This window comes from Triticum dicoccoides, chromosome 4B (assembly GCF_002162155.2).
Source record: "Triticum dicoccoides isolate Atlit2015 ecotype Zavitan chromosome 4B, WEW_v2.0, whole genome shotgun sequence".
Classification (NCBI taxonomy): Eukaryota; Viridiplantae; Streptophyta; class Magnoliopsida; order Poales; family Poaceae; genus Triticum; species Triticum dicoccoides.
Genome location: NC_041387.1, coordinates 428549207 through 428561924, shown reverse-complemented (window position 1 = coordinate 428561924; position 12718 = coordinate 428549207). Strand labels below are relative to the sequence as shown.

The window sequence follows — 12718 nt, the reverse complement described above, 5'->3', positions numbered from 1 at the left end:
CCCTCCTTATAAGTCACTTTACTGCACGAACATCAATTGCCACTCCCTATTCGCAAAAAATTTGGAAAACCACCGATCAAATGTTAGCAATATAATTATAAGTGGTATAATGTTGTACTTCGAATTCAATGTAATCAAAAGCAAATTGAAATCTGATAGTATATACTCCCTCCGTTTGGAATTACTTGTCGTAGAAATGGATGTATCTAGATGTATTTTAGTTCTAGATACATCCATTTTCGAGACAAGTAATTCCGAACGGAGGGAGTAGATGCTAGCGGCTGTGTGTCATAAGTTGTACTGTAGCAAAGTTTAGGTTCAATTGGAAGTTCATCTTTAACACACCAAACGATTGCTCATGTGAACCACTAACATGCCCCTGTTGAGATTTTTTTTTCAAGAAACGTCTTGAGAATTTTTCTCTACAGAAATATCACAGTTAGCGTTGTCATAATCTGCAGCCACCAGCTCATTCTTTGAATTAAATTCCCGTTGGACATACCATAACATTGTTGTAGACGATCTCTGTTACTTATAGTCGTGACATAATTGTGCGCGTTATACCTGAATAAAACCTGAATGTTATTCTTTGGAGCATGTTTTGTAGAAAATGTTAGTGATAGAGATTACTGTCTGCAGGTGCTACACATGGTCACCAGAAAGACATCCTAATGTATTGGAATGCATGATAAAGGTTCCAAAAGCACATGGCGTACAGGAAACTGATTCACCACGTTCAAGATGCTACTCATGCTCATCAACAGGACACTCTCCTCTTAGCTCTACTGTTGCATTGAAATGCAGACCTGCCAGGTTGACCAATTTACTGGACAAAAATGAAGTGCTAGATCTGTACATTGATGGGGAGCAAGAAGCAAACATATTAAATGAGAAACATAAGCAGAAAATCCCCGTCAGAACTGCAGCTCCTCATTCGGGATGTGGAAGACCACCTCGACCTCATTCTACAGCTCCATCTTCACCAAAATCTTGCAAAGAAATATATGAGAACTACTCAAACATAGACAAGACTTTGCAAGATTTGGAGGATGGAACCTAACCTACCACCATCAACTTGCTCAGGAAGAGGCAATGGACACCTTGAAGGTGGGATCTATGCGTGATTCAGATGGAAATGACACGAGTCTATTTGAAGGATCTTCTGATAGTTTTTCTCACTCAGAGGAGTGCAAATCATATAGCGTGACTACACTGGAAGATATCTATGAGGACTCACGAGATCTACAACCTCAATGCTTCTATGGATTTTCAGTGAATCCACTTTTCGGGGCAACCTCAAGATGCTCTGCTGCTGATACTTATCATCATGATGGGTCTTGTGGTTTTCATGACAAGAACTTGGAACCAGACACTGATGATAAATTGCTTAGAAGAACTAAAGAATTGGATGCATGCTTTATGGTTCCTTCTGAAGAAATGAGCGAGCTTAACATGCTCAGGGATAAGAGATTGAACTCAACTGACATTATGCAGCTGGTTCTCAGCTTGATTGAAGATAGAAAACAACTGGCGCTTGAACTATCTTCACAGATTAAGGCGCGTCTTACAGAAAGGTTTGCAGCCAAAGAACAATACAAGCGATCCAGGGTAGAATTAGACTCTAGAACTAGAAGGATGGAGAATGAGAAGACTTATGTGCAAACTACCTTGGAACGGGAGCTTGACAGAAGGTCAGATGATTGGTCAGCCAGGCTAGCAAGATTTCAAGCCGAAGAACAGAGACTAGGGGATAGAGTAATGGAGCTAGCAGAGCAGAATGTGTTATTTCAGAGAGAAGTTAATTTGCTTGAATCAAATCGAGATGAGGCTTCTAACAGGATTACAAGTTTGGAACTGCAAAACAAACAACTGAATGATGAGCTGGAGAAAGTTAAAGGTGAGCACACCAGTCTTCACAGATCCTCAGTAGAGTTGCATGATAGCTTTACAAAAGCTGCAGAAGAAAGGGACCAAATCCAAGAATGCTTAAAATCCAAGGAAGATAACAGTAGGGCACTACACAAGGTGATTGCAAGGTTACAAAGGGCATCAAATGAGCAGGAGAAAACAATAAATGGGCTGAGACAAGGATTTAGTGCTGAATTAGAAAAGAGATCTGCCGGAAGTAGCGAAAGCATCACAAGGACACAAATGGAACTTTTGAGACTTACTGGAGTTGAGCAAAAGCTGAGACTGTAACCTTGAAGTAGAGTCTCTTAACTCCGCCTATGTTGTCTCAACGTAGCCGGTCCCAAGCCCGGGTAAAGGAGGAGGGTTGTGATAGGCTTGGCGAGCCAACGTAAAAACTCAGCCACTCTTATGGAGATGAAACCCAAAAGATTTTCGTTGGGGCGTAACTCTCTCAGCGACGCGCCACATCGGAACCCGGGTGTGGTGGAAAATGGGCAAGGGCCGGGCCGTCACCCCCCAAGTGGCGCGCCGTATCTTGATCCGGATACGGTGGCAAGTGAGCGAGGATCGGGTCGTCGCATCCTTAGTGGCGCGCTACATCGGCGCCCGGATGTAGTGGAAAATGAGCAAGGGTCTTCGCATTTGACTCGACGAGTGCGAAGGGTAAGGAAGCTAGCCGAGCCTAGGAGGATTCGCTTAGGTAGCTGGAACGTAGGGTCTCTGACAGGGAAGCTTCGGGAGCTAGTTGATGCAGCAGTGAGAAGAGGTGTTGATATCCTTTGCGTCCAAGAAACCAAATGAAGAGGAAAGAAGGCGAAGGAGGTGGAGGATACCGGCTTCAAGCTGTGGTACACGGGGACGGCTGCAAACAGAAATGGCGTAGGCATCTTGATCAACAAGAGCCTCAAGTATGGAGTGGTAGACGTCAGGAGACGTGGGGACCGGATTATCCTGGTCAAGCTGGTAGCTGAGCACTTGGTTCTCAATGTTATCAGCGCATATGCCCCGCAAGTAGGCCACAATGAGAACACCAAGAGAGAGTTCTGGGAAGGCTTGGAAGACATGGTTAGGAGTGTACCGATTGGTGAGAAGCTCTTCATAGGAGGAGACCTCAATGGCCACGTGGGTACATCTAACACAGGTTTTGAAGGGGCGCATGGGGGCTTTGGCTATGGCATCAGGAATCAAGAAGGAGAAGATGTCTTAAGCTTTGCTCTAGCCTACAACATGATTGTAGCTAACACCCTCTTTAGAAAGAGAGAATCACATCTGGTGACTTTTAGTAGTGGCCAACACTCTAGCCAGATTGATTTCATCCTCTCGAGAAGAGAAGATAGGCGTGCGTGCCTAGACTGTAAGGTGATACCTGGGGAGAGTGTTGTACCCCAGCATAAGCTGGTGGTTGCTGACTTCCGCTTTCGGATTCGTGTCCAGCGGGATAAGCGTGCCAAGGTCGCTAGAACGAAGTGGTGGAAGCTCAAGGGGGAGGTAGCTCAGGTGTTCAAGGAGAGGGTATTTAAGGAGGGCCCTTGGGAGGAAGGAGGGGATGCGGACAATGTGTGGATGAGATGGCGACTTGCATTCGTAAGGTGGCCTTGGAGGAGTTTGGAGTGTCCAGGGGAAGGAGAAGCGAAGATAAGGATACCTGGTGGTGGAATGATGATGTCCAGAAGGCGCTTAAAGAGAAGAAAGATTGCTTCAGACGCCTATACCTGGATAGGAGTGCAGACAACATAGAGAAGTACAAGATGGCGAAGAAGGCCGCAAAGCGAGCTGTTGGTGAAGCAAGGGGTCGGGCATATGAGGACCTCTACCAACGGTTAGGCACGAAGGAAGGTGAAAGGGACATCTATAAGATGGCTAAGATCCGGGAGAGGAAGACGAGGGATATTGGCCAAGTCAAATGCATCAAGGACGGAGCAGGCCAACTCTTGGTGAAGGACGAAAAGATTAAGCATAGATGGCGGGAGTACTTCGACAAGCTGTTCAATGGGGAGAATGAGAGTTCTACCATTGAACTGAATGACTCCTTTGATGAGACCAGCATGCGTTTTGTGCGGCGCATCCAGGAGTCTGAGGTGAAGGAGGCTTTAAAAAGGATGAAAGGAGGCAAGGCGATGGGCCCTGATTGTATCCCCATTGAGGTGTGGAAAGGTCTCGGGGACATAGCGATAGTATGGCTAACCAAACTTTTCAACCTCATTTTTTGGGCAAACAAGATGCCAGAAGAATGGAGACGGAGTATATTAGTACCAATCTTCAAGAACAAGGGGGATGTTCAGAGTTGTACTAATTACCGTGGAATTAAGCTGATGAGCCATACAATGAAGCTATGGGAGAGAGTCATTGAGCACCGCTTAAGAAGAATGACAAGCGTGACCAAAAATCAGTTTGGTTTCATGCCTGGGAGGTCGACCATGGAAGCCATTTTCTTGGTACGACAACTTATGAAGAGATATAGGGAGCATAAGAAGGACTTGCATATGGTGTTCATTGACTTGGAGAAGGCCTATGATAAGATACCGCGGAATGTCATGTGGTGGGCCTTGGAGAAACACAAAGTCCCAGCAAAGTACATTACCCTCATCAAGGACATGTACAATAATGTTGTGACAAGTGTTCGAACAAGTGATGTCGACACCGATGACTTCCCGATTAAGATAGGACTGCATCAGGGGTCAGCTTTGAGCCCTTATCTTTTTGCATTGGTGATGGATGAGGTCACAAGGGGTATACAAGGAGATATCCCATGGTGTATGCTCTTTGCAGATGATGTGGTGCTAGTTGACGATAGTCGGACGGAGGTAAATAGGAAGTTAGAGTTATGGAGACAAACCTTGGAATCGAAAGGGTTTAGGCTTAGTAGAACTAAAACCGAGTACATGATGTGCGGTTTCAGTACTACTAGCTGTGAGGAGGAGGAGGTTAGCCTTGATGGCCAGGTGGTACCTCGGAAGGACACCTTTCGGTATTTGGGGTCAATGTTGCAGGAGGATGGGGGTATTGATGAAGATGTGAACCATCGAATCAAAGCCAGATGGATGAAGTGGCGCCAAGCTTCTGGCATTCTCTGTGACAAGAGAGTGCCACAAAAGCTAAAAGGCAAGTTCTACAGGACGGCGGTTCGACCCGCAATGTTGTATGGCGTGGAGTGTTGGCCGACTAAAAGGCGACATGTTCAACAGTTAGGTGTGGCGGAGATGCGTATGTTGAGATGGATGTGTGGCCACACGAGGAAGGATCGAGTCCGGAATGATGATATACGAGATAGAGTTGGGGTAGCACCAATTGAGGAGAAGCTTGTCCAACATCGTTTGAGATGGTTTGGGCATATTCAGCGCAGGCCTCCAGAAGCTCCAGTGCATAGCGGACGGCTAAAGCGTGCGGAGAATGTCAAGAGAGGGCGGGGTCGACCGATTTTGACATGGGAGGAGTCCGTTAAGAGAGACCTGAAGGATTGGAGTATCGACAAAGAGCTAGCTATGGACAGGGGTGCGTGGAAGCTTGCTATCCATGTGCGAGAGCCATGAGTTGGTTGCGAGATCTTATGGGTTTCACCTCTAGCCTACCCCAACTTGTTTGAGACTAAAGGCTTTGTTGTTGTTGTTGTTGTTGTTGTTGTTGTTGTTGTTGTAACCTTGAAGTAGAGTCTCTTCAGCAAGAGAACATAGGAATTTTAAATCATCTAGAAAGTAGTGGGAATGGATTAAGTTTATCCTTGCTTCGTGTTGACCTCGAACTTCACGCTAGAGTGGACAACTTGCAGATGCAAGGCTTATCATTACTTGAAGATACTAGTTGTCTTTGTGGCAAGTTGTTGGACGTCATGAAATCTAAGAGTGAGAATATTGGCAGTGTTGATGCACTAGCAGCCATTGAATACACTTTGAAGTACCAGAACATAAGACAAGGAATGGACAATTTAGCCCTTAGTCTGAGAAAAGTTAAGTCTGTGTTGGTTGAAAAGCACAATGAAGAAGACAACACAGTGGGTGTTCCTGCGAGACATGATACGTTATATAGGGTATGAAATCTGCTTTGTATATGGCTGTTCTTGAGTAAAGTGTATGTTGTTCAGTGGTTTATCATTCTGCATTCGAGAATAACATGAAGCTAGCAACATTCTTTTAGAACTTATATAGTAAAATTTGTGTTACCATGAAATGTGCTCAAGAAAAATATGTTAATTTATATAATACAAATATATTATGAAGCCAAGTTACTGAAAGAAGTACTCTATAACATTAAAATACCGGATTATATTTAAGTTGGCATGGCCAGCTGAAGCTAGTAGCAGAAGCAGAAATCTAACCAAGCTTTCTTATTTTATTTTCGACGATGTAGGATGACTTCGAAATTAAGCTAAAAGAAGAAGCTTTACTCAACAGAGTATTGAAGGAGAAGCTATTGTCAAGGGAACTGGACATTGAACAATTGCAGGCAGATGTAGCATCTTTTGTCCGGATCCAAGATGCCATGGAAAATGAGATCCATAGAACTCAGGATGAATTATGTCGCGCAACCCACAAGTTCAAGCATTTTGAACTTCAGGTAACCATACATCTGCTAATGTTGTTTGTTCATAAGTTATTGGTGCTAAGTCCACATGCATATTCAGATACCAAAAAGGACGGCATGCATGTTTGCTATCCGTGGCACTATTAAGCTATTACTGAGATTTTCCATTAAAAAAGCTATTACCAAGGTTAAGTTGGCTCATATCTTGAGTGGCGTAGAATAAGATCCAATTTCAATAGACCACCCCCCCCCCTCCCGGGGCGGCTCGGGTGGAGCCCAATCCCGCCGCAGCCACCCACCACCCCTCCTCTCCTCCACCCCCTCGACGCCGCCGAATGACGCGGACGGCGGCGGCGGGGCTCTCCCATCCCGTGAAGGCGCAGTCGGAGTGCTGGATCCTGGGCAGCGGCCCCGGCTTCGTGGCAGCAGACGAGCAGCCGCAGTGGCTGCGGGGGCGGCGCGGCGGTTGGGCCTGGTGACGCTCCGGTCTCCCCCATGGCAGCGGGTCGGCGTGAGAGGACGTGGCGCTCTGGATCTCGATGCTGGCAGCTCTCCGACTTGGCCTCCTGCTTCGCTCGGTGCGACGGTTGGGCCTGGTGACGCTCCGGTCTCCCCCATGGCAGCGGGTCGGCGTGAGAGGGCGTGGTGCTCTGGATCTCGATGCTGGCGGCTCTCCGACTGGGCCTCCTGCTTCGCTCGGTGTGGCGGCGCGGGGGCCTTGGTGGAGCGATGGTGGTCCACGGGAGGGCTGGCCGTTGCCGGATCTGGGCGGGCGTGGTTAAATTCGCCGGCCAGCGGTGGTTTCTTGCTACGGTCTTGTCTTCGCGTGGTGCGGTGACTATAGCGTAGCGGGGCGACCTCTTGTCCCCGGGCCTGGCGTGGCGATGTTGGACTTCGGGGCGGCGGCCCTAGGACGGTGGTTGATGTGTCGGCAGCCATGGAGTTCGCGCGGGCAACGCGCCGGCTGCAGTGTTGTTGGTGGAGGGAGGCCCGTCTCTCCTGTCTGGACAAGCTCGGTTGGCTCGGCAGCGAGGCATGGTGGTGGTCCTTTCATGGAGATGGCGCGGTTGCTGTGCAGGGGTGCGCAGGTTAGTGGAGGTGCTGGTTGGCGTCGGTCGACCGAGTGGGACTGGTGGTGTTGCTGATCTGGGCGAAAGCTTGGCCGGTGCTCGTGGGTGTCGCTTTCTTCTTTGGAGGCGCCGTCGTGGTGATTTGTGCATCCTCAACTCTTGGGTCAAGATCTCCGGGCCGAAGTCAGGATCTTGGTTGAATCAGACGGCGGTGTCGTCTTCAACGTCATTTTCCCTCTTGGGGGCGCCGTCTTGGAGATCTTGATCCCTTTTGTGCTTCCTACAGGCTAGACGTGCACGGCATCGCGGTCGGCAGATGCCCGACCGGCGATGAGGTTGGTGTGGCGTTGCGACGCCTGTGGCAACGACGATGGTGGTGAGAAAAACCGAATCGCTGCTTGTCCTTTTGATGTCGAAGGTCCGGTGCGCCAATGGGTGTGCCCATACTGTGATAGGAACTACTAGCTTTCCTTACTCAAAATCACATGAATTCGGTCGAGTTACATGCTCAGCGAGCCAGATCTACAGAGGAAGGGAAGGAAAGTAACTCAGAGTCGCCGCCGCCGCCAAGTTCTTGATCCTCTCCATACCCTTGCTCTCGGGGGAGGAGGGGACTATATAGGGGCGGGCCTTTACTTGCGCGGGCCGATCGTCCATTCGGGCCCTGCGTACTTGATGTTGGGCTTTCGATCGCGCCTGGGCCTGGTGGCCTCCTTCTCCTGGGGTGGCCCAGTGTCACTTGTGGTGGTCGTGTCAGCAACCGTCTCCTGGGTGTTGCTGACAATCCCCTCATCTTGAAAAACGGCTTGTCCCCAAGCCGGAGCATCAGGGAAACGGTGCTTGAGGCGGCTGATGTTCTCCCATTTGGCCTTGTCAGCCGAAGAGTAGGACCAATGAGTGAGGCCCTGGCGCACGGTCGTACGCCCTGTTGTCTTGTCACGGAAGCTGAGGATGCGCAGCGGAACCCACGCCGGGGCACGCGGGAAACACCGGTGGAGGTCTTCCAGGTCCTCCCAAGTGGTGTCCTCCGCTGGAGTGCCCGTCCAGCGAATCTTGCCCTGACGGACCATCTTGTTGGGGGCCTTGCGCCATCGGTAGTCGATCACCTCGAGTGGCACCTGAAACGCAGACACATTAGCCGGCAGCGTGCTGATCGGGTCTTCGGGCCGGAGGTGAGCCGCCTTGAGTTGTGACACATGGAAGACCGGATGGACTGTTGAGTCTTCTGGGAGTTGCAAACGGTAAGCCACTGCCCCAATCTTGGCTAGAATCTAGAAAGGACCAAAAAATTTGAAGGACAGCTTGTGGCATGCTCGCCGCGCAATGGAGGTCTGGACGTAAGGCTGGAGCTTCAGGTACACTTGATCTCCGGGTTGGAAGGAGCGGTCGGAGCGCTTCTTGTCTGCTTGCTCCTTCATCCGCTGTTGCGCCCTGTGCAAGTGCTGCTTCACCAGTTCCAGCATGAGTTGCCGCTCCTCTAGCCATGCGCGGACGTCAAGCGGTTGACAGTTGTCTTCAGTGACTATTCCCAGGGTCCGAGGCTCCCTCCCGTACAGTACAGCAAAGGGTGACTTGCCCAGGCTGGAGTGGGTGCTCGTATTGTACCAGAATTCTGCCAACGACAGCCATTTGGACCACTGTTGTGGGGAAGCCTATGAGTAGCAGCGCAAGAATGTCTCGAGGCATTGGTTGACGCGTTCCGTTTGGCCATCAGTTTGAGGGTGGCGAGCCATGCTCATGAGAAGCTCCGTGCCCGTGAGCTTGAAGAGATGCTGCCAGAACCGACTAGTGAAGAGCGGGTCACGGTCGGAGATAATGTACCTGGGCATCCCATGGTGTTTGTAGATGTGATCCATGAACTGTTGGGCCACGATCTGGGCGGTGAAGGGGTGCACGAGAGGCACAAAATGGGAGTACTTGGTCAGTTTATCCACGACCACCATGATGCAATTGTACCGGCCGGACGGAGGTAAACCGTCAATGAAATCCATAGTGGCCAGTTCCCAGGGCTGACTTGGTATTGGCAAGGGTTGTAGGAGGCCGGGATAGCATGCCCTGTCGGGTTTAGCTTGCTGGCAGATGGAGCAGGTGCGGACAAACTCCTTGATAGTGCGGCGCATCCCCGGCCAAGCAAAGTGTTGTTTGACCCGAGCCAGGGTCACCGGGTAGCCTGAGTGCCCCCCTGTTGCTGCATCATGCAAGGCTGAGGTAATCTTGGTTTGCAGCGCTCGGTTTTGCCCCAGCCACAATCTGCCTTTGTAGCGCAGCAGTCCTTGTTGCAAGGTGAAAGCTCCTTGCCGCGGTGTCGTGGCCAGGCTGGTGAGAAGCTTTTGGCACTGAACATCCTCTGCGTATCCTTGCTGTACCTCTGTCAACCACGCAGGCTTGCATTCAGTGATGGATAGGGCGGTCTCTTGTTGGCCGTGGTGGCGACGCGAAAGGGCGTCGGCCGCCTTGTTGTCCTCCCCTTTCTTGTAGCAGATTCTGTATTGCAGCCCAAGCAACTTGGTGAATGCCTTGTGTTGCCATACTGTCGACATGCGTTGATCTTCAAGGTGTACCAGACTTTTTTGGTCCGTCTTGATCACAAATTCAGCCATTTGCAAGTAGTGGCGCCATTGGTCAACTGCGTGCAGAATCGCCATGCACTCCTTCTCATAGGTGGAGAGGCCCGCCGCCTTTGGCCCCAGGGCTTTGCTAAGGAAAGCGATGGGGTGGCCGTCCTGCTGCAACACCGCCCCAATCCCCTTGTCACACGCATCAGTCTTGACCACAAAAGTTTTGGTGAAGTCGGGCAGGGCCAATACCGGGGCCGAAATCAGAGCTTCCTTGAGGGCCGTAAAGGCCTTGTGACTTTCGTCAGTCCACACAAAGAGTGCCCCTTTACGCAGCAGCTGAGTCAGGGGTTTGCTGATCATCTCGAAGTGACGAACAAACTTCCTGTAGTAACCTGCAAGCCCAAGGAAGCCCTTGAGTTTCCTCACTGATTCAGGTACTGGCCAATCGCGGACTGTAGCGATCTTGCTTTCTTCGGTTGTGACTCCTTCCGCGCTGATGCGGTGGCCCAAGTAAGATAGTTGATGTTGTGCGAACAAGCACTTGGATTCATTCACCTGCCACTGGTCTTTCTTCAATAGCCCGAGTACTTCTTCCAAATCTCTCAAGTGATCCTCGAAGGTCACACTGAACACCAAGATGTCGTCGAAGAACACGAGTACGCACTTGCGGGAAACTGGAGACAGGGTGACATTCATTGCACCTTGGAAGGTGGTTGGTGCATAGGCGAGGCCGAAGGACACCACCTTGTATTCGTAATGGCCGCTGTGCGTCTGGAATGCTGTCTTTGGGGCCTCGCCCTCGGCAAGCCGAATTTGATGGTATCCCGAGCGGAGATCTAACTTTGAAAACCAGCGTGCGCCTGCTAATTCATCCAAAAGCTCATCAATTACCGGAATAGGGAAGGTAGTCTTACAAGTTAGGGCGTTGAGGCGCCGGTAATCGACGCACATCCGCCAGGTCAGGTCCTTCTTGCGCACCAAGACCACGGGCGAGGAGAAAGGGCTCTGACTGACTTGTATGATCCCTTTCTGCAGGAGGTCAGCCACTTGTCGCTCAATCTCAGTCTTGAGAGCTGGGGAGTAACGGTACGGCCGGATAGCAAACGGTTGAGCGCCCGGCAGCAGGGGTATGCGGTGGTCGCAAGCCCGCTTTGGGGGCATTCCTGTTGGTTCATCAAAGACCTCTTTGTAGCGGCTAAGTAACTCTGCGACTTGGGGAGGCATGGGCAGAGGCTGCTGCTGAACCACTTGGCACAGTTGGAGAACCAGCAGACTGGCATTCTCTTTGCAAAGCGCCTGGAGTTGCATTGCCGAAACTGTGGCGCACGTAGTGTCACTGCTGGGCAGACCTTGCAAGCGGATCGTGCTCCCATGATGTTGGAACTCGACGTACTTCTTCTCCCAGTCAACTTGCATTGGGCTGTGGCTTTCTAGCCAGTCCATTCCCAGGATAATGTCATAGCTGAGTAATGGGAGAACCTTCAGGTTGCAACGAAATTCCTGACCATGACTCCACCATTGGCAATCCGGCACCTCCTGAGTACATGCAAGTTCTCCCCCATCAGCTACACGCACTCGAAGACGACGAGCGAGAGGGACCGATTGGATTTCTCCCCTGACCAAGTCGTTCCTGATGAAGGACGACGAGCTGCCCGAGTCAATGAGCAGCAACACCTTGGTGTCGCCTAACCAACCTTGCAGCTGCAGGGCTTTGGGAGATGCCGTACCCTCCAATGCGTGGCATGAGATGGCCACGCAGTTGGCATCATCTTGTTGTTCCCCGGCCGGCGGGGTGTACTCTTCCTCTGATTCCAGCATCTGGAGCAGCTCCTCGATGACGTGGAGGGGAACATTGGCTGGGCAACGGTGGTCGCGCCCCCAACGTTCGCCACAGGTGAAGCAGAGGCCCTTAGCGCGCCGGTAGGCACGCAGAGTCGCAACCTTGTCTGCGTCTTGGGCGGGACGCGCTGCCTCCAAGGCGCGCCGGTCTTCCGTGCCAGCCAGCCCTCCTCCTCGGGAAGGAGCGGCCGACAATGGTAGGGGTGCCGTTCGTACAGCGGCTCTGGGTGTAGGCGCGTCGGAACGGCGCGGCCGCTCCCTCCGGAAACCCTCCGCAAGCTCCTCTTGCAGCAGGGCCAGGGATCCAGCCGCCTCCAGGTCGATGGGCCGCTGGATCAGCACGACCGCCCGGATATCAGCACGCAGGCCCTCCACGAACCTCGTCAAAAAATACAGGGGGTGAATGGCTTCAGAGTAAGACAACAAATGGTTCATTAATGCATCAAATTGCTCAATGTACTCCGCGACGGTCCCTGTCTGCCTAGTGTGATAAAATTGCCTAATCAGTTGCTGGTGCTGGTCGCGTCCGAACTTGCTACAGAGAAATTCGCAGAATCCCCCCAGTCTAGGCCGGCGACCTTGCGCTGAACGGACTACAGCCAAATGGCCGTGGTCGTGGAGAAGTTCAGCATGGCCATAGGTAACCAAAAGGACTGATCAACCCCGTACATGGCAAAGTACTGCTCGCACATCCCCTTCCACAACCGCGGGTTTTCCCCATCGAATTGTGGAAATGCCATGGCTGGGAATGCATGGCTGTTGCCCCCACCCGCAGATGCAGAAGCATAACCCCCAGCTGATAGTGGGCCAGTGAACGGAAAC

The 12718-nt window shown here is 51.2% G+C and overlaps 1 pseudogene; it reads left to right on the top strand.

The window, feature by feature from the left end:
• The first annotated feature begins 645 nt into the window (after positions 1 to 645).
• Positions 646 to 12718, top strand: part of LOC119290680 — a 14542-nt pseudogene continuing 2469 nt past the window's right edge.